Here is a 23,983-nt window from a genome sequence, read left to right as displayed (position 1 = left end):
TACGTTAAAAAAAAATTTTGCATTAGCTTTAACACATTTAAAAAGGGACAATATTAATAAATCTATCACACATTAAATTAATTGCACCATTAAATATTTTTTATATAGTAACAAACAAAATAGCCAGAAAATACATATATTATAAGAATAAAACTTACCTTTACCTTCCGTCATTCTCCGTGTCCTCACTGTTCCGGTCCACTCGGTAGGCTCGAAGAAAACAAAATTCTGATCAGCACTGTCAATAAATTAAACGTACCTTAAAAAGATAATTAACATTAGCTTTAACACATTTAAAAAGATACAATATTAATACATCTATCCCACATTAAATTAATTACACCATTAAATACATTTTATATAACAACAAACAAAATACCAGAAAATACATATATTACAAGAATAAAACTTACCTTTATCTTCCGTCGTGCTCCGTCTCCTCACTGTTCCGGTCCAATCGGTAGGCTTGAAGAAAACAATATTAAATTCTGATCAGCACTTTCAATAAATTAAACGTACCTTACAAAAATAATTAACATTAGCTTTAACACATTTAAAAAGATACAATATTAATAAATCTATCCCACATTAAATTAATTACACCATTAAATACATTTTATATAACAACAATCAAAATAACAGAAAATACATATATGACAAGAATAAAACTTACTACTAAATTTAAATTTTATAAAGTAACTAACAGAATATTATAAAAAGCAATATGTTATCAAAATAAAGCGTACCTTCACCTTCCATGTATGCTTCTTCATACCCTGTCTCCTAATTGCTGCAGTCCATTCCAACAGCTTGAACAAAATACAAAAAATCTTATTAGAACTTTCAAAAAATTATACAGATGTTAAAAAAATAGGATGACATCCTAAACATTTGAAAAACACAGTATTACCAAATATATAACAAATTCAGTTAATTATACCATGTATTTAATAAAAACACAATAAAACATTAAACAAAACAAAAACAAAATTTAAATTTTATAAAGCAACTAGGAAAATAGCCCAAAAATAAATTGGTTATAAAAATAAAATGTGCTTTTACCTTCCACCATGCTCCTTTGTGCTCTATCTCCTCAGTATTCCAGTACACTCAATAGGCTTGAACGAAACAAAATAAAATTCTCATCAGCACTTCCAACAAATTAAATACACATTAAAAAAATCATAGCATTACATTTAAAACAATTAAAATAGTTTTAATAAATATATGACACATTTAATTAATTATACCATTAATTTACTTTTAACAGACTACTACACATAAAGGAAAATTACTTTTTCTTTTTTACAACTTACCTGTACCTCTCCTGTTTGCTCCATTTGTCTTTATTCTGTGAAAAAAACGTACATTAAAAACAATCTTACAATAACAATGTCATTTTATATAACTGAAGAAAGAAAATAGCACCAAATTAAACATTTTATAAGAACACAACTTATCTTTCCCTTCCATTAATACTCCTTGATGTAGCATCATATTTCAGGTACAGTGAGAAATATAGGACAGATAAAAACATACAATTGTTGTTTACAGTTTGAAAAAGATACATGCATACATTAAAAACAAATAGCATCAAATTTCAATACATGTATATAGTTATACTTGCCATTCAATATTACCATAGTAGCTCACATAAAGTGAAGTATACTTTGTTTACAAATTAACCATTTTTTACTTGCTTACTATTGCATATTCTTTAATGTATTTGGTGATTCCCAAAAAAGTTTAAAACATAACATAATAAAAAAAACAATGCACATATATCTTTAATGCAAAATATGAATTTAAAAATGAAACATACAAGCATATTACATAACTTGTGTTAAAAAATAATATGTAATTACTGAAAGAAATAGGTTACTGTAAAGAAAATCAATAGTATGCTCTCTCCCATATCTGCTTTCCACTGTTATTATATACTTACCCTTTATAGACATAAATTGTCAATGGTTTCAAATGCATTCACCCTTGCATTTATCTTTCCACGACCTATATACATACTAGCATCTAATAAATATAAAAAATGTCTAACCCTTCAATTTACAGGGGCAAATACATCTCATTACTAATTATATAATCCATTTGTATCCATTATTCAAGTTGTTAACATCTAAAACACTATAAATGGGGTTATTATCTTGTACCCAATATGGTTTTCACAAAGGCATGGGAACAGAAGAGCAGTGCCTCAACCTCTCGATGATTATGGGCAAGTACATGAAGGCAAAGGGAACGACGATTCACCTGGCATTCATGGACTTGTCCAGCGCCTTTGATACGGTTTGTAGGAGTAAGCTGTGGTCTATGATGAAAGACCTAGGCTTTGAAGAACCTTTAGTCATGCTGCTCCGTAGACCTCACGACTCTACCTCAGTAGTCATTTGCTATGGCCAAGGGGGAGAGAAGACTGAAGCTATTGCCTCGACCGAGGGGGTTCGCCAGGGCTGTATTCTGGCCCCATTTTTATTTCTGGTTTATACTAACGGGCTGGAGCAGTTCCTGCTAAGAAAAAAACTTGACTCCCCTAAAATAGATGGCGTTAGAATACCCCTGTTGTCGTACACGGATGACACTGTCCTGATGGCCCTAACAGCCAACAGCCTTCAGGGCACATTGGATGCCTTTATGGATCACATGTCCACATTAGACCTGAGGGTAAACTATAAAAAATCTTTTGTGATGGTCTGTGACCCTAAGGCAACAAAATCCCGGAAATTCATGCTGAATGGCCAAGAAATTGTGAAAGTGAGGGAGTTTAACTATTTGGGCAAGACTGAACTGGGATCATCTGTTGGTGAGTCGAACCCAACAGACTAGTAAATCAATAGAGGGACTTTTTCACTTTGCAGCGAAACTGGGTCAGAAACCAGTCGCTCAAATGCTAACCTTATAAAAAATCAAAGTGTTTGCCAGGAGCCATCTATGGAGCCGGTGGGTGGAGATATCAAAAGGAACCTCAGCTCCAAATTTTGGAGAACAAATTCTTAAAGAGACTTCTATGCCTCCCAATCTGTTCCCCAACATCTTTTAGTCACACGGAGGTGGGCATGGATTATCTCATAGACAAAATCCATCTGGCCCGCTGCTCCTTTGGTTAAAAATGTGGACCACAGGGGAACTTTCCCTTTCGCAAAGAGTTCTAAGGGACTGTATGAACCTGGATAACGCTATGGCAATCCCCTGGCTCCGCTATATCAAGCAAACCTTTAAAAAAAACTAGGAATGATTGCCCTGTTTAATAACCCAGAAAGTATTGAACCAAACTTGAAAAAGAGTATAAAAGAAGCTTTTGAAACCAAGCTGAGCACAGTCGATGGTCAAATAGGCCTATTGGAACATCCCGTCCTAAAACAGCAACAATTCTATCTTTCTTTTAGTAAACAAATTCATGCACGCTTTTTACTAACTGGATTACACATAGGCACGTAGCTCTTTATTGTGGCTTTCCCGAAACAGATGGAATGGTGTGAGTGGCTACCCCCTGTATGTGTGATAATATGTCAAAACAGTGCACATTGCACTTAATGCTCTTTTGTACACTATATAAAGATCCGAGGGCACGCTTTTTAAAACCCATACTAAAGGAACATTTTATTTGTTCGCACATAATGGGTTTTAATTTTCTATGTTCATTGTCGACTGCTCGCATTTGTATATCTGTTCTTAGCTTCTTAAAATCTGTTTTAACCATAAGGAAAAGATACGCAATGTAGTACTAAATGATTTCTTTTTCATGTATTGCTGTGCTGTGGTGGTTGTCTCGAAGCTTTTATTACTTTTAATGTATGTCTATCTGTACTTTTATGGTTTAAATTTTAAATCGAATAAAGAAATCTGACTGACTGATTGACTGACACTATAAATATGCAAAAATATTATGCAGATTTACCCACTCTTAGTTGTTAGTTATTATTTCCATATAAGGCAATTTATTGGAGATATCATACATTTCTAATACTATTAACATCTACATTTTACTTGTTCAGGCCATATTTTAAACTAAATAGATTACATTTACATATTATTTTATAATATTAATACAGTGCTTAATTTTTATATATAAAAGTAAACTCTTGAAATATACCAACAATTACCAACTTACATATTTTAAAAATAGTTATACTATTTATTGCCATTACAAATCTTTTCAACATGTATGCATGATTATTACTATTCTGAAATCTAATCATGTGATTGCATAGGATACAGGATTTCACATCTCTCAAATTATTTACAACTCTACCCTGTATGTCTATTTTACTCTCTGTAACACATACATTTGTCCCTATAGTCATTGTGCCTTCTGTTATTATAAATTGGTCATCTATTGTTTAGTATATCATATGTTATTGTATGTATACATTCAAAATCTTTCCTAATGCCTGAAAAGTTAGCATGCAATATAACAAATGCCCATATTAATGCAACCTGCTCCATGTTCAGGGTTTGGCAGCAACATACTTCAATTAGAAACAAAACATATACATCTAGCTCTAGCATTATACAACGTGAGACAAAAAACTTTCAGAATAATCCTAGATTATCAACTTAACACAATGATGTTAATGCAACATAGTGTTATATTTCACTATTGCTCTTCTTTCTTAAATTATCACAGAAAACTACCTTCAAATACATACAAGCGATATGTATACTATATAAAATATTCACCTGTGTTTAATTTAATAAACTATAAGTTTCTAAACTTATCATGTGCAGTTACAATGATTACTTAGATTTCACAAATTAAATGTAAAATATGTTTAAACACTACAGTCTCTTTCAGTCATTAGTAGTAATAAGACACTTTGGCCTTACATTTTCTCATTAACCTGTACCAAAACTAGTAAACTAAAACACTGCAACCCCAATTAGTATTCACTTTCATATTCCTTTCTCACAAGCCAATAAAACTACCCTCATAACTTTCAGTCCATTCCCTATGATCTAACAACAATAATTAACATGCAAAGATACTTCTATGATATGTTTACAAGCTGTTTATTACACTCTTAAAAACTGTTTGTATTTTACAGCTGCATAAAATAAAGTATTAATAAACTATTACTATACAATATACTTAACAAAGTTTTAAGCCACAGAAGTACAAATTGTACATTAATTCTGTTTCTCTTCATAATAAATGGCATGAGAGAAAACAACTCCCCAGCCTTTATAACCATACAAACATTCACAGGCGACCAAAGTATTACATCAACAGCTATGAACCAAAATAGACATCTGTCCTCACACCTTTCAAATCCCGTAAAGCTTTCCAATTTACATTTTGAATAAGTCAGTCACTTTATAAGTTTAACCATAGCACTACCAGCATTGCATTGAATACAGTACAAAAAGGAATAATAAAGAAAGACTGCTAAGTTTTCCAGAAAAGAAATCACTAAAATGCTTAATCTTTTGTATAATTATTATGTTTATTTTAACTGAAAAATTAACACTTTGGGCCCCATTAGGATGGCGGGCGGATTGCCCCCGCCAGGCTGGCGGTAGCCACCGCCAGCCTGGCGGGGGAAATCCGCCCGCCATCCTTCCCTGTATTCCCCCCCGCCATATTAGAATGGCGGGGGGGGACCACGGCGGAGCAAAACACCGCCCGTCACTTTTCCGCCCCGGTCGCCTTGCGGCCGGGGCGGAAAACGAGTAACATGCAGGCGGTGTCTGTCAGACACCGCCCACATCATTACAATGGGCATTTTACAATGCCTTTCCGTGGCGGCATTGCCGCCACGGAAGGCATGCGGTGTTCACTCTGTGGGCCCCCTGAGTGAAGGCCAAAGGGGGGTGGCACATGGGGGGGTACCTATGGTACCCCCCTGCATTTACATAATCAAAGCGGTAGGCACCGTGCGGTGCCTGCCGCTTTGATTATGTAAATGCTGCACAGCATTTTTAGTATTGTGGCGGGCGGAGCACAGAGCTCCGCCCGCCACAATAATAAAAATACAGGATGTGCCCGCAACAGTGGCGGGCACATCCTAATGCTGCGTGCGGGACCCCCGCCCTTAGGGCGGGCGGTCCCGATGTCCGATAGGATGGCGGGCGGGCTTTATCTATTCCTTTTTTGCCTCCTTTCCATACAGATTACTCTAGTAATCCAGACAACGAAATACCAAAGAAGGCTTAAAAAAATTGTACAAATTACTTAAGAGTACATATCACCTGTATGTACAGTACAAGACGTTATTAGGAAGCAATAGCCATTCAAAAAAGTATATCATATAATACTTATCACATAGAAGCAATTACATATAATATGGATAGAGTACTACAAGCTAAGCATCACCAAGGTCATTCACAATTTAATTCTATATCTTTAGGAAAATGCTTACCAAATAGTACTTTTGCTGTTATACATAATATTTGTAAACCAGTCAATACATGGAATTCCTATGATTTGCATTTTATTATGGAGTTAGGAGATGCATTATATACTGAAATGCATTCTATTAATAATGAAACATGTATGCACCCTGATGACTTACCTAAATACATAGAGCATAATAATAACATATACTCACTATCACTAAAAGAACCTTATTATGGTGATGTACTACATTGTATGACTCCTTCCTACCCAGATATTCAAAATGCACTAAATATATGTATACATCGTTATACTGGCAATTTACTATGTATGAATGCATATGTCATTGCCATTTTTCAGAATCAAGAAGCATACTTTGGGGCTGATTCCGATCCTGGAAAAACGCTGTACAAACAGTGGTATGGAGCGTTTTCTCCATACAACTCATACTTGTAAGGAGGCCCCTACAACCTAGGAAGTACGATCCGTACAAATAGACGCACTCCATACAAATTGTAAAAAAGACCATACAACTCGTATATACAAGCAATTCCGATTCGGATTGCTCTGTACGCGACGCTCCCATGTATTCCCGGCAGCAGTTTACAACCCGGCAAGTACGATTCGTACAAACGGCATGCGGTACGGCTCTTTTTTTACAAGAGCCAAAAAGTGCGGGGAAAGCCTTGTACGCCCCTAAAACAGTACGAGACAGACCCCCCCATGAACGCGTCATACACCCCATGAATACAGGGGTACGGTGCGTATGCACAGTCCGTACGGATGACACGGAAAGTGGGGTACGGTGCGTACATACGCAATGAAGGGGTACTGGTTGTGTACGCACCGTACAAGCACCGTACCCCAAAATAACCTGTGTACGAACCGTACCCCAAAATCGCGTATGTACGCACCGTACCCCAAAATCGGCCGTGTACGAACCGTACCCCAAAATCGCGTATGTACGCACCGTACCCCAAAATGGGCCATGTACGAACCGTACCCCAAAATCGCGTATGTACGCACCGTACCCCAAAATCGGTCGTGTACGAACCGTACCCCAAAATCGCATATGTACAGTGTGTAAATGCGCGATGTTGGGGTACAGTGCGTACACAGGCGATTTTGAGGTACGGTGTGTACATACGCGATTTTTGGGGTACGGTGCGTACATGGGCGATTTTGGGGTACGGTGCGTACATATGTAATTTTGGGGTACAGTGCGTACACAGGCGATTTTGGGGTACGGTGCGCACATATGCGATTTTGGTGTACGCACCATACACATGCCTCGCATGTGGGGGGACCCCTGTACGCCTCATACCTCTATACGACCCGTACCCCGGTATGAGTCGTAACCCCAGAACGAGTCATACCAGGGTATGAGGGTATAGGGGTTCGCTTCGTTGCCCGGTATGAGTCATTCCCTGTATATAGGCCAATTTCCATACAAATCGTATGCTCACAAACTGGTACAAATCGTACTTGACGGGTTGGACAGCCTTTTTACAATTTGTATGGTCTTTTTTACAAGTCCGTGTCGTACAGCTTTTCCCTATCCGATTTGTAAGGATTGGGCCGATCTGTATGTATTTTTCCCGTACGAATCGTACTACACGGTTTGGTAGGCACTTGTACAATTTGTATGGAAAAAAACTACAAATCCTATTTGTATGGAAAAAAAAATCCAGGATCGGAATCAGGCCCCTTGTGTTTGATTCATATAGCCCAGATAACAAAGGAATGCCTCACCCTAATGGGACATGCATTGCATATGAAAAAAAATGTTTAAATCCCTAATAGAGTATATTATACAACTTGCAAACAATTTAAAAGCACCACATGAAAATCATGTAGCATTTAAATTAACTCCAATACACATAAAAACAATAGCTAAAAAAAGTTTCCAAAATGCAGTTAGAGAAAACAAAAAAGTGCAACTAAAAGAAACCAAAACACTGAATGTCCATAAAACAGAAAATAAACTATAGACATAATACCTGACATTAACATGCCTTTCACTAATACTTGGCAAATAAGTACTACAGACTCTAGCAGTGATAATATTCAAATTTTAAGCAAACAATCAAGCACAATGCCTGCAGAAACAACAAATATTCTTGCCAGTTCATTTAATAGTATAGATTGTAATAGATGCTAAAACCAACCAAGTACAAGCACTGTAAATACAAAAAAACATTAGCCAAAAGCAATTTATACATCAGGAAAGACAAAATGAACTAAACAATAGTATAGAATTAGAAACAAATAAACGTATGTTAGAAGTTGTAACTGCTTTCCATAATTTGTATGGGCCAGAGTACATCTGTACCATTTGCAATCAATTATGGCATAAGCAATCACTAAGAAATACTAAAAGTATTGCTGAAAATCCAAGATTTATATAATGTAACATTACTGAAAATAAAACAGACTATATATGCGGTACTTGCTATACACATATTAGCAATGATAAAATACCACCATGCTCATATATAAATGGAATGAAATTTGAAAATATACCAGTGCAATTAAAATTGCACAATTTAGAAGAAGTATTCGATTCTCCACTGATTCCTTTTCTGCAAATTAGAACATTGCCTCGTGGATCTCAAAAGTCATTATTAGGAGCAGTTGTTAATGTACCAGCAGATGTTATGACTACAGTCACAATTTTACCAAGGCAGATCAATGATGAAATGACAATTTCAATCAAACGAAAAAGAAAATTAGCTTTCAAATCATTTACCCATTATGAAAATGTAAGACCAAACATAGTGAAAAAAGCAGCACTATGGCTAGCAACAAACATTAACATGTTTAAAGAATATGGAGTCACTTTTAATCCAGATTGGGAATATATACCACAAGAAATAAATTATCGCAGTGGAACATCAGAAGATCATAATTCAACATGCTCCTCAGGTAACATACAAGCAGGGAATTTAGATACTTTATTAATAAATGAAACAGTTACAATGGATAGTCCCAATATACTATGTTTAGCACCTGCTGAACACAACAAACCAAGAGGATTATATGAAGACAAAGATTCAGAATTTTTAGCACTTCCAAACATATTTGTTGGCACTCGCAAACCTAATAATAATGATAGACATGTACCTGTACATTATAGTACAATATGCCAATGGGAAATAAGAAGCTATGATAGAAGAGTAGCTAAACGTATCACTAATATTTTCTTTAAACTAAGAAAATTACACATCAAGCAAATACAGAGGAAAATAAATATTTCTTTAAGGAAATGTTTCAACAATGGGGAATGTATTACTGCTAAAGACATAAAACATAACTTAGAAAGCATCTTTAAATAAAATGAAGGGTACAAAATATTAAAAACAATTCACAGTTCACCACCATATTGGGAGCACTGTAAAAAAGACCTCTTTGCAATGATAAGGCAACTTGGAATACCAACATTTTTACTCACTTTATCTGCCGCAGAAACTAAATGGCACCACTTAATTAATATATTACTACAAGTGCAAAATCTAAATGAATGCACTGAAGAAGAGTTTAAAGAAATGTCGTGGGTAACAAAATGTAAAATATTACAAGAAGATCCAATTACCTGTGCAAGGCATTTTGATTTTCAAGTAAGAAAAGTATTTAATTGTGTCATAATGGACAAAACAAACCCTATTGGAAAATTACAGAGTTGAATTCCAACAAAGAGGTTCACCAAATATACATGCATTATTATGGGTTGAGAATGCACCATTATATGGAAAAGCAAACTTACAACAAGTCATTAAATTTATAGACAAATATATAACTTGCAATAAATCACAAGAACCAGATTTAGAGAAATTACTACCTCTACAAAGGTATGCACACACAAAAAAATTGCAAAAGAAAAAACCAACAGACATGCAAATATCAATATCCAAGATATCCAATGTCAGAAACTATGATACTTGAATCATTACCAAATGATCCTTCAGACAAACAGATGCAAAAAAAATTGAAACTATTCATGAAGCAATTATTAGTCCTGAGTTTCACACACTAGATTTTACTCCGTTTTGAAACTAATCCAAATGGTTTATAACCAATATATTACATGTTTAAGATTTGTAATAGATAAAACAACAATTCTTTTGAAAAGATTACCAGCTGAATGCTTTATTAATAGCTATAATACAATACTTCTTAAAGCATGGAGAGCAAACATAGATGTACAGTACATTTTAGATGCATATGCTGGTGCTGTGTACATTATATTCTACATCAGTAAATCACAGAGAGGAATGAGCAAAATATTAGCACAAGCTGCAAAATAAGTAAATCATAATAGCAATGTCAAAGAACAACTGAGACACATTTGCAATAAATTCGTCAACTGTTCAGAAATAAGTGCTCAAGAAGCAGCATATCTGATACTTAGAAATTCCATTACGGAAGAGTTCTCGATCACTTGTATTTATTAATACTACCCCACCTGAAAAAAGAACTTATTTGCTCAAAGATGTAGATACTATAAATTCATTACCAGATACATCAAGTAATATCCAATGTGATAATATCATAACAAAATATTGCAAATGACCAAAGTCATTACAACAGTGTACATTGGCTGACTTTGTAGCTACTTATAATTACAAACCCCAAAAACATGTACAACAAAGTAAAAATGACAATTACAACTTGCTTACTGAAACACATGTTTATAGTTCAGATGAAGAAGAAGTTGAAATAAAAAGTATACAGCAAAACACAAAAAGTATCTACACTGATAGAAACAGTACTTTTGCTGAACGGTCATGTCGAAGAATTATACGATATTTTAGATTTAACAAAAACGATGATTCTGAAAACTATTACCGAGAATTGTCAATGCTTCATTTTCCATGGAGAGAAGAGAGCAAAATAATCTGAAATAGTCCTACATATTATGAAAGATATATGCAAGTAAAAGAAATTGTAGATAACCATTATAATAATTATAATTCTAACAACAAAATTATTACTGAACTTACTGAAGATACGGAACATGAAATAATAAATAGCAATCTAGATTCAACAATTTCTTCAGAATCAGCAAGCCTTGAAATTGAAAATAATGAAAAGCAATTACAATATGACTTATCTCTAGATACAGGTATTAGAAGCATAGATGAAAATGAAACTTTATCTCAATGTATCCTAACAGATGACCAATATTATGAGATCATGCATAATTTAACAGAAGAACAACTACATTTTGTTTATCATCATTTGAACTGAATAAAAACAAAAGAAACACCATGCTATACATTTTGCACTGGTGGTGCAGGAGTAGGTAAAAGCTTTCTAATAACTGCACTTTATCAAACATTGCTACAGTATTACAATTCAACAGCTGGTGAAAATCCTAGCAATATTTATGTATTACTTAAAGCTCCAACAGGAAAAGCAGCGCACAATATTAATGGGAAAACACTACATAGCACCTTCAAAATACCTGTGTCAAAAAATGTGACTTATGAATCACTAACACATGAACACAGGACTCATTTGCAAACTCAATTAATGCATTTAAAAGTACTAATAATAGATGAAATATCAATGTTTGGAAGAAACATTTTCAATTTTATTCATAATAGACTGCAAGGAATAAAATCATCTAACCAGCCTTTTGGAGGAATCACAATCTTAGCTATTTATTTATTTATTTATTTGAATGTCTTATATAGTGCTGGAATCAATCCCGTAAGGGTATCTCCGCGCTTTGCCAGCCATAGGATCATCAGGTAGTGTGACACAAGAAGTTAAGAGGACAGAAATGCTTCTTGATAAAGAAGGGTCTTTAATGTCTTTCTAAAAGACAGGTGGTTGGTGGTCATTCTTACATCGGTGGGGAGCTTGTTCCATAAGGCAGGTCCAGAAAGCACGGTCTCCTTGTCTGGATTTCTTTGTAGCAGGGGGTTTTAGGAGGGCTTGATTGCTTGAGCGGAGAGACCTGCTAGGCTGGTACAGCTCAAGAGATTGTGACAGGTATTTAGGACTTGCTCCATATAGGCACTTGTGGACCGTACAGCATATCTTAAAGTTGATGCGCTGCCGTATGGGGAGCCAATGTAGTTTTTCCAACAAGGGCCTAGAGGGAGTCCTGGCCGGTACACTCATGACCAATCTCGCTGCTGTGTTCTGGACTACCTGCAAACGACCTACTGCATCTGTGTTTGCTAATGTCAGCAGGCCGTTGCAGTAGTCCAGGCGGCTGGTGACCAAGGCCTGTACAAGTGTCTTCCTATAGGTGGCAGGGAGATACGGGAAGACACGTCTGAGAAGGCCGATGGTATGGAAACACAACCCTGCAATGTAATTGGTGTGTTCCTTTAAGGTCAGCTTTTGGTCCAACTTCACCCCTAGATTCTTAACATGAGGTTTGGATGTGGGTACTGGGCCCAGATCTATTGGCCACCAGTCTGGGGACCAGAGGAGACTCGCCTTGCCAAAGAGCATAACCTCTGTTTTTCCCACGTTACATTGGAGGCAATTCACAGCCATCCAATGTGACACTGCCCTCATACCCTCAGCAAAGTTCTCCTTGACTTTAGGGCCAAGGGAGCTGAAAGGGTAGAGGAGCTGGGTGTCATCAGCGTAGGAGACCGGTATGAAGCCATACTTCCGCACAATCTCAGCAAGGGGGGCCACATATACATTAAACAATGTAGGGCTAAGGCATGAGCCCTGTGGCACCCCCTTCGTGAGCACCCTTGAGATGGAACGAAAGGGGCCCAAGCTGATAGATTGTGATCTCCCGGAGAGGAAGCTCTCCAACCATGATAAAGCTAAGCCTCCAATTCCTACTCCCTGCAAACGGCTGAGAAGGATGTTATGGGACACGGTATCAAAGGCTGCGGACAGGTCCAACAGCACCAGGATCATAGAACCGCCTCTATCCTGTGACATTTTGATCTTATCTGTCACAGAAATAAGGGCCGATTCAGTGCTGTGGTTGGGCCTGAACCCAGATTGAGATTGGTCCAGGCCCCCTGTCGTCTCGATAAAGCTGGAGATGATGGTGTTAACGTGTTTCTCTGCCAGTTTGCTGATGAAAGGGAGGAGAGAAATTGGGCGGAGGTTGGAGAGTTCTGACCAGGGCAAGGTGGAATTTTTGCGTATAGGGTTCACTACCGCTTTCTTCCAGGATTGTGGGAGTTGTCCCTCGGCAAAGGAGAGGTTCAGCAGTTTCTGAATAGAGGGTCCTAATATCTCGTTCAGAGGGGAGATTAGTTTGGCGGGTATCAGATCAGTAGGAGAGCCGGTCTTCATTTGGTTGATAAGTGCAGTCAGATCTTTGATGGTTATTTCAGGGATTACATGAAGGGTTTTCCCAGAAGTCACCATTGGGGAGATTTCAGGGGCCTCGATATCCAAGGGACCTGAGACTGCGATAATTTTCTTGTATATCCCTTCTATTTTATCCTCGAAGAACTTAGATATTTCATTACAAAGATCTTGAGTGAAAGTATCTGGGCTCTCACACATCACAGGATTAGTGAAGGTCTGAATGATTTTAAATAGTTCTCTTGTAGAGTTGCCCGCCTCTGCAATTTGGGAGGTGAGGCTTATTTTCCTTGCTTTTTTTTATATTTTTATAGTAAGTGGTCATAGCCTCCAAGTATCGATTCTTATCTTCCCCATTGCCTGTCCGTCTCCAAAGTTTCTCCAACTTTTTACATCCCTGCTTTTCTAGTTTAAGGGCCTCAGTGTACCATGCTTCCCTTTTAGCTATGGTAGATTTTTTTACATTTTTCTGAGGAGCCAGGGTGTCAATGGCTGCCGTCAGTGTGGAGTTAAACTTTGAGAGAGCAGTCTCGATGTTATCTGAGTTTGAGAATATTGGCTGTTTCCAGGTTTGTGTGAACCTGGCAGGAGTGACTTTATGCCATGGTCTACGTTTAGTGGACTGTGTGGCAGGGTGATTTGTGGGATTAGGTAAATGTAACAAGGAGAAATCTACCATTTTATGGTCAGACCAGTAAATGTGTTTAGGAGGGTGACAGTGAACATTGGGATGGGTAGTAAAAATCAAATCCAGGGTGTGACCACCTGAGTGAGTAGGTCCACTATTTCGGAGATGCAGACCTAGAAGAGCAAGATCTGTCAAAAATACATTCGTATCAAGGTGATCAGCAATATCAGTGTGAAAATTAAAATCTCCAAGTAAAATAAAATTTTCGCTAGCTTTCATGTAGGGGGCTAACAGTTCAGTAAGGGCAAGGGAGAACCCGGCGTTGGGTCCAGGTGGGCGATAGACTAATGCTCCTTTCCAGTGTACCTTGGGGCTGATTTTTAAATGAAAGATCATTACTTCCATGGTGGGTAGCATCACTTGTTCTAAAACTCTAATATTCAATGCATCTCTATATATTATGGCAGTCCCGCCTCCTACCTTCTCAGGGCGGTCTTGACGAATGATTTTATATCCCATAGGTATCCCTAAGGTGATAGTGGGGATAGTATGGGGTTTCAGCCATGTTTCAGTCAAGAAACATATCTCAGGCTGAATGCTGTGAATAGTGTCCCATAATTGCATATGGTGTTTAGAGAGTGATCTAACATTTAACAGAAAGCTTTTCCAGCCTCCCTGGGTGTCTATACTGTCTCTGGACTGGCCAACAATGATGTTGGAGTGAGTAGCTTGGAATCCGCATTTAATGCAGGAAAAGGGACCCTCGGGACATATTGGCGTTCTATTAGTGCAACTATGTTTCCCCTGGGGTTGTAGCGCCAGGAGAGCATGAGGTGAGTACCTGATACAAGGGGCGATCATAGAGCAGTCCATAGTAACAAGGGGCAGAGTACTTGGCCCCTGGCCCCGTCCTGTCGCGGACGGGCGCTTTCATCAATTAAAACCAGTATTTGACAGCTATATCTTTGAAAATACTAAGCACTTTTATGGACCTTTAGGCATTAACTTATGGGTAACATATTTCAACGTTTTTGAACTAACTAAAATAATGCGCCAACAAAATGACCTACTATTTGCAGAATTGTTAAACAGACTGAGAGAAGGGAAACTTACAAGTGATGACATATGACATATGACAGACCATCTTAGAAATCTACACTGGCTGAGAGTGTCCAGCAGAGCAAAATTCAAGGCACTGTGCTATATGCACAGAATTAGCTTAGGAACAGCCCCGGAGTACCTATGTAAAATGGTCCAGAAATACCTACCTGCGCGTAACCTGCGCTCAATGAATCAAGCAAAATTCATTGTGCCCAAGATAAAAAGGGCTCGACTAGGAGGTCGCTCTTTCTCCTTTTTGGCGCCAACACTATGGAATTCACTACCCCTCCAATTACGGCTAGAACCATGTTATTTACACTTTCGCAAGGGAGTGAAATCATGGCTGTTCAATCAAAAACTGTCCCCTGTCTCCTTTCAGTAACATTGATCCAGGGCGCCGGGAAACCCTCAGGGTAGCTGTCGCGCCATATATAAATGCAATAAATAATAATAATATCACACATAAAACAGCGTGAAAAACAACCAGATAATAGCATTGCAAAATCTATACCATATATAATGTCAACTAACAAAGAAGTAAATGCAGTAAATCAAAAAGTTTTAATGGAACATAGCCAACAATATCAAGTTTATACTACCATAGCAAAAGATACTGTTAGTTCAGATGTAGCACAAAAAGTTAAAGAAACAATATTACAACAATTACCAAAAGATTCAACAAAAACTATGGGGCTTTCCCATACATTACACATAGCTTTAAAACTTCGCTATGATTTAACTTGTAATATTGATGTTAATGGTGGCCTAACTAATGGAGCTACAGGTTGTTTAGTAGAATTAGTAGTAACTATTAATGATTTACCATATATAGGGGTCGATTAGGATCGCGGATGGAAACGTGTTCCGTACGCCAAGGAAGGTGGCAAGATACTCCGGACCGGTCCGCGGATAAACCGCCATAGAGATTAGGATAATATATGAACGAAACTCCGATCGCGGCGGACGGAGCACACCAAACTCCGTCCGCGGCGGCCGAAGTACACCTGAGACCGCCGCAAGCGGACGGAACCGAAGAAACACCGGCCGCCGCGTACGCACATGACCGCGTGAACATCCACATCTCCCGCTATACCTGCGTAGGCTCCGTGTCTGCGATTAGGATAACTCCGCAAGTACCCCGGTAGGCACCGCAATCCACGTCCGCTGCGGTAACAATGCAACGAGAAACCGTGCATCACAGCGGAAGGCCAACACGAACAACATCCCTACCGTCAAACCAATGACAAACAGTGCGACGGAAGTAAATAGCAAACACAGGAAACAGAACTACCACCCACCTGAAACATTAAAACCAATCACAAGACACAATGACCCACCCCCAAGTACCACATAATGCACACCAGTCAACACACCCACCTAGCACCTGACTGCCAATAACCATTGAGACAGGACCAAGACACAGACTATAAAAGAACTCCCACCCACTCCCGAAATCCTATGCATCACAGCATAGCTGCTAGCAAGAGACACAAGAGTACCTACAGCACACACCGATAGAATACACACAACCACCACCCAAACACACCCACAACACAAACACCCACCACACCATTCCTACACACCACACACCTGCACCTCCCAACTCACTCAAACCCACACCCTGAGCACCACACACCATGGCACCAAAAAAGAACCACAAATTCACGGACACAGAGTTAAAGGTAATGGTGGATGAAATCATCCGTGTAGAACCCCACTTATTCGGGGCCCTAGTCCAGCAGACCACCGTAGCCAGGAAAAATCACATGTGGGACAGGATAGTTACTAGGGTGAATGCGTCCGGGACCGTGCCGAGGACCAAGCAGGAGATACAGAAGCCGTGGCATGACCTCAAAACCTGTGTTAAAGCAATTTGTGCCAAAAACCATCTCCGGGCACATCACACTGGCGGCGGAACCCCCCCGGAGCCCTTACCCTACACCGACTGGGAGGACAAGGTGCTCAACATACTGCACCCAGAGACCCTTGAAGGAATTGAGGAAGGAGAAGAGGCTGGTAAGTACAAACCAAGCACCACGAGCACAACGACATGGCGTGCCTCACACAACTCACAAGACACATCTCCCAGGCCCCAACCCATGCATGCAGTCCACATACTCACCAACGTCTAAACCACCCCATGTCCATAGGGAGGGCGGTGGTGGTGGGTGGGGTGTGTGAGAGGTCACTAGTACAACTCCCAACAGGCCCCCATGTCCATAGGGAGGGCGGTGGTGGTGGGTGGGGTGTGTGAGAGGTCACTAGTACAACTCCCAACAGGCCTCCATAGGGAGGGCGGTGGTGGTGGGTGGGGTGTGTGAGAGGTCACTAGTACAACTCCCAACAGGCCCCCATGTGGTGGGTGGGGTGTGTGAGAGGTCACTAGTACAACTCCCAACAGGCCTCCATGTCCATAGGGATGGCGGTGGTGGTGGGTGGGGTGTGTGAGAGGTCACTAGTACAACTCCCTACAGGCCTCCATGTCCATAGGGATGGCGGTGGTGGTGGGTGGGGTGTGTGAGCGGTCACTAGTGCAACTCCCAACAGGCCCCCATGTCCATAGGGATGGCGGTGGTGGTGGGTGGGGTGTGTGAGAGGATGGCACTACAACTCCCAACAGGCCCCCATGTCCATAGGGATGGCGGTGGTGGTGGGTGGGGTGTGTGAGAGGTCACTAGTACAACTCCCAACAGGCCTCCATGTCTAAAGGGAGGGCGGTGGTGGTGGGTGGGGTGTGTGCGACTGGACACTGAAATGTCATCAATTTGAAAATAACACGTAATGTCCACAGTACTGATCTGCACAATTTTATTTTCCAGGTGATCGTAATCTCACTGGTGGAACCACCATCCGGCCTCAAGACTTGCCTCACACAGGACTCTCTGGGGATGATTCCACAGCCAGCTCCGGTGCGGAGGATGGTGCAGGCCCAAGCAGGCTGCCAGGGCCATCTGGCTCCCAGGAGATTCCAGCCCCGACTACTACGGCCTTTGCAATTCCTGCTACACCGGCCACTGTGGCCTGCACAGCCACCACCACCACCACCACCTCCACCACCACCAGTACCACAACTCCTGCCTCTGCCACCCTGCCTAAGCCACCGCACGACGCCGGGCCTGCGCCATCCCAGCCACGCAGGGAGAGTGTGCGGCAAACCAGAGAGCCGAGGCCACATCAGCCAGGCAGGAGTACTACGCAACGACGTGCAGAGGAAGGACACCCACCCCATCCCGTGGCACAGTCATTGGAAGCCCTATCCAGGGTCCAGGCAAACTACGAGCGTGGGCAGGCACACGCAGATCGTGCCCACCAGGACTCAGTGGAGAACACCGACATGTTGCGGGCCATTGAGAGCCGGCTTGGGCAAATTGTTGACATCATGTCCCAGAACACAACCATGTGGAGGGGATGGATAGCCCGCAACACCCCCACCCCCACCCCCCCTCAAACAACGCCACGGGCAGCAACACCACTGCCACCGCCACCTGCGCCCCTGGCGACGGATGTGGAACCTGAGCAGCCTGCGCCCCCAGCAGACTCCGTCCCGCCTCCAAGACGGAGGGGCCGTCTGAGGCTGGAAGTGGGCGAGAGCAGTGTGGATGCTCCTTCCACACGCTCTAAGAGGGGCCTTCAATGACTGAGACACTGCCAGAGCCATCCATTCACCGAGCAAACTATCCTGTCCCACCTAGCCAATCATTGGCACAGGTCTGCTGGACTAGGCAGACACCACCCAATGTGGTGTCAGCACGGACATTTCATCTGCCATTACCTTCAACTCACACTCCCCCACCCCACACTTATTTGTAAATATGCACCAGCACCAATGCACAATCTGTAAATAAATACCACTTACTCACTCAATGATGTGTTGCCTCCATGTTTATTCACATGATTGTATCAGAAACAGACGTTACCAGGTTCAGGGATCCAAGTCGTACATAATCATGCCGCAGCGGGAGTGACCTAGGGAAAAACAGAGACAGCAAAGACACGTCAGGAAACAGAATCACACTCATCACAACACACTGCAGTGCAACATTCCACAAACCACACTCATCACAAAATGATTGGATGAGAGGACACACATCATGGAGACTTGCATGTCCAAAGAAATAAACACACACACATGCATACATCACATAGCAGAACACACAGATGATGCACACCACAACGACACAACACCAGCAAACATACACAGGGCATACACAACCAGCACAAGAGGTGCTCACTCACATTCAAGGGAAGTAGCGATCAATGAGCTGGCGCCTATGGTCCACACCTTCCTCCTCACCACTATCCTCATCAGTCAACATGGGTGGGTTGGGAGGGCGAGGAACTTAATGTTCATCAGGGTCCAAGAGCAGTTCAATGTTATTGCGCACAGCCAGGTTGTGGAGCATGCAGCAGGCAATCACTATCCTGCATACTTTGCCTGGTGAGTAAAGCAGGGCCCCTCCGGTCTTATCCAGGCACCGAAGCCTAGACTTCAGCAGTCCAAAAGTACGTTCAACCACTCGACGTGCCCTTCCATGGGCATCATTGTATCGCATTTCACCCTCTGTAGTTGGATTATGTATGGGACTCAGCAGCCAAGGCCTGTTTGGGTAAGCCGAGTCGCCTATGTTGGGGGAAGAGAGAGACAGAAATATCACTACCAGAATTGGTGGGCACACCATGCCACACAGATATCACTCCTGTCACCACAGCATACTCACCAACAAGCCACGCTTGTGCCGGACGCAGATTTGCCATCAGTTGGGGGACAATGCTGCTCCGCATGATGTGGGCGTCATGTGCAGAGCCTGGAAATCTTGCACACACATGGGATATGATGTTGTCGGCCTGGCACACCACCTGCACGTTGAGGGAATGGAAGTGCTTCCGATTCCTATACACCTGCTCACGTGCCCGTGATGGAATGAGAGCGATATGTGTGCCATCAATGGAACCCACTACGTGTGGTATCTGACCCAGTGCATAGAAGTCTGCTTTGACCGCTGCCAACTCTGACGGCTGTGGGAAATGTATGTAGTCATCCTTGTACAGCATCATGGCTTTCAGAACATCCCGAAGTACCATGCTGAACATGGACTGTGACATCCCCCCGGCATGTCCAACTGTGTACTGAAAGGTGCCTGTAGCAAAAAAGTGTAGTGCCGCCATCACCTTTGCTGTGGGTGTAATGGAACCTGGATAGGTTCTTCGCGGCTGCAGGTGAGGAGACAATTGGTCTACAAGCTCCATCAATCGACGTCGATCCAGCCGGAATTTCCTGATCACCTCCTCATCAACCATATCCTCCAACACAGTGTATGGGCGATGGACATTTGGAGCCCTCCTGTGTGGGAGTAGATGGAATGGAAGTCAATTCACAAACAACGCATGGCTGTGCAACTCAATCACATGTCAACGAACTTTCCCAACAAGTAAAATGTATTGTATAATTGTCATATGTGTGACATCTCTGATTGTCACTACAACATGGATTGCCGTAGCAACAATGTGCAGCCACTAGCAACATGATGTGTCTCAACATGTGCAATGCAACTTAGTCTCAGGTCAACATTACTGCCAACAAGACATGTGACATGACCCAAATGTGTAGGAGCCACATCACAGACACATATGCAAGTGCATGCACACAAACGATAAAGATACACACACACCATCTCATCATGCACCAATGGCAACACCAATAATGGTGGGCATACGTACATGACATGCCTGGTGACACAATAGGCAACACACATGCACTGAATACATGTGTACCCCCACCATAGTCATTACCTCACATATACCACACACTGACAACTGAATCAGAATGTGCCGATACATCCGGGATGTACTGTGTAGATGTGAAGAACTAGAAACGTGTGTAGGGAAATACCCAACGTCGACATGCACATGTGTTGCACATTGTTTGCACACCGATGGGCATATGGACACACATGGAATAGAGCATGACATATGAAGTCACGCAATCACGCACACAACCGTCATAACGCAACTGCAGACAATACAACACGGTGTATCGTCTGAAAAGATACAATCATTGGCGGCGCCATGGCGGTGCACTGCTTCCGCTGTTTACGAATGGGCATACGCGGGCCGCGTTCCCTCTTCCCATTGGCTGCATGTGCACGGACCGTCACGGTCACACATCGGCAACCGCATGTGCTAGCCTCGGGGACGGATGCTTCACTTGCAATAATGTTCAATCACTGGCGCCAACATGGCGGGGCACGTATTCGGCGGGGGAGGTGCAGGCCAACACATCCTTTATCTGATGTCAATGGAAATGGTAGGTCATGACCCCCCTTACAGTCACATTGCATCATCCACCGTACACTGGCCGGCCCAGCCCGGCCCAGGACCGGCATGCCGGCCATGTCAACCACCGCCGTGCCAGGCCCCGTCCACTACCGCCGTGCTGCCAGGCCCCGTCCACTACCGCCGTGCCAGGCCCCGCCCACTATCGCCATGCCAGGGCCAGCCCAGGACCGGCGTGCCGGCCATGTCAACCACCGTCGTGCCAGGCCCCGTCCACTACCACCGTGCCAGGCCCCGTCCACTACCGCCGTGCCAGGGCCGGGCCAGGACCGGCGTACCGGCCATGTCAACCACCGCCGTGCCAGGCCCCGTCCACTACCGCCGTGTCAGGGCCGGCCCAGGACCGGCGTGCCGGCCATGTCACCCACCAACGTCGACATGGCCTGCACGGCGGTAGTGGACGGGGCCTGGCACGGTGATAGTGGACGGGGCCTGGCACGGCGGTAGTGGACGGGGCCTGGCACGGCGGTGGTTGACATGGCCGGCACGCCGGTCCTGGGCCGGCCCTGGCACGGCGGTAGTGGACGGGGCCTGGCACGGCGGTGGTTGACATGGCCGGCACGCCGGTCCTGGGCCGGCCCTGGCACGGCGGTAGTGGACGGGGCCTGGCACGGCGGTGGTTGACATGGCCGGCACGCCGGTCCTTGGCCGGGCTGGGCCGGCCGGTGTACGGTGGATGATGCAATGTGACTGTAAGGGGGTCATGACCTGCCATGTCCATTGACATCAGCTAAAGGATGTGTTGGCCTGCACCTCCCCCGCCGAATACGTGCCCTGCCATGTTGGCGCCAGTGAATGAACATTGTAGCAAGAGAAGCATCCGTCCCGGAAGCTTCCACATGCGGGTGCCGGTGTGTGACCGTGACGGTCTGTGCACGTGCAGCCAATGGGAAGTGGGGAACAAGGCCCACGTATGCCCAATCGAATGTAGCGGATGCTGTGCACCGCAACACCAGGGCCAGTCATTGGCCCTTTTCCAAACACGCATCCAGGGCTGACCAATGGCTGGCGACGTATGCCACTGACATGGCCTCAGGGCCCTATATATGTGTGATTTGCAAAAGCACACATTCAACGATGACCACCGACTGCTGCCTGTGACCATCACCTCGACCTGCTGCTGCTGAGCTGACCACCGACTGCTGCCTGTGACCATCACCTCGACCTGCTGCTGCTGAGCTGACCACCGACTGCTGCCTGTGACCATCACCTCGACCTGCTGCTGCGGAGCTGACCACCGACTGCTGCCTGTGACCATCACCTTGACCTGCTGCTGCGGAGCTGACCACCGACTGCTGCCTGTGACCATCACCTCGACCTGCTGCTGCGGAGCTGACCACCGACTGCTGCCTGTGACCATCACCTCGACCTGCTGCTGCTGAGCTGAACACCGACTGATGCCTGTGACCATCACCTCGACCTGCTGCTGCGGAGCTGACCACCGACTGCTGCCTGTGACCATCACCTCGACCTGCTGCTGCGGAGCTGACCACCGACTGCTGCCTGTGACCATCACCTCGACCTGCTGCTGCGGAGCTGACCACCGACTGCTGCTCTAGTGCCATACTCCGTGAACTTGCCATGTCGAGAGTCAAAGAGATCTGGTCTCTTCCCTTCACCGCCGCGGAGCTGGATGTCGTCGTGGACGGTGTGCTCCGCAACTTCGGACGGCTGTACGGCGCCCCCGGACAGGTGGTAAGTGCAGTGGGGGACATGTTGTTGTGCATGAGGTGGTCAATTACACCTGGCCTCTGCAATCTTGACGGTGTGCTGTGGGCCCAACACGATTGTCGGAATGTGCATGGCTGCTGAGAGATACGTGTTGCCCCTATCTGTGTGACTGGCCAACTGTCCACTGACTTGCACCCTTTTGTCTCCCATCATGGTAGGTGAAGCTGCACCTTCGCATGCACGTGTGGAGGAGCATTGCACGTGATGTACGGGCAGTGGGGGTGTCCAATAGACGACATACACACTGCCACAAACGCTGGGACGACATTTCCAGGCTGAGCAAGAATGTAGCGGAAGTGACACGAGGGATGATTCCAAGAACGCCACGTCTGGCCCGACGCTCAATGACCCCTCTCATGCACCGTATCATTGCTGTGACGCATCCTGACCTGTCCGACCGGCTGCGTGTGGATCAACAGCAAAGTAGCGATAAGCATACTGTCTGTGTATGTTGCATGGGAGTGCAATGCATATATTGTTGCCCAGGCACATTAGTGACTTCATTGTAGCGTATGTATCATTGCAATGGCATGTGGGTGCCATTGGCG

This window comes from Lissotriton vulgaris, chromosome 4_1 (genome assembly GCF_964263255.1).
Source record: "Lissotriton vulgaris chromosome 4_1, aLisVul1.2, whole genome shotgun sequence".
NCBI lineage: Eukaryota > Metazoa > Chordata > Amphibia > Caudata > Salamandridae > Lissotriton > Lissotriton vulgaris.
The sequence above is the reverse complement of the archived record's forward strand: the minus strand, read 5'-3'. Positions refer to the sequence as shown.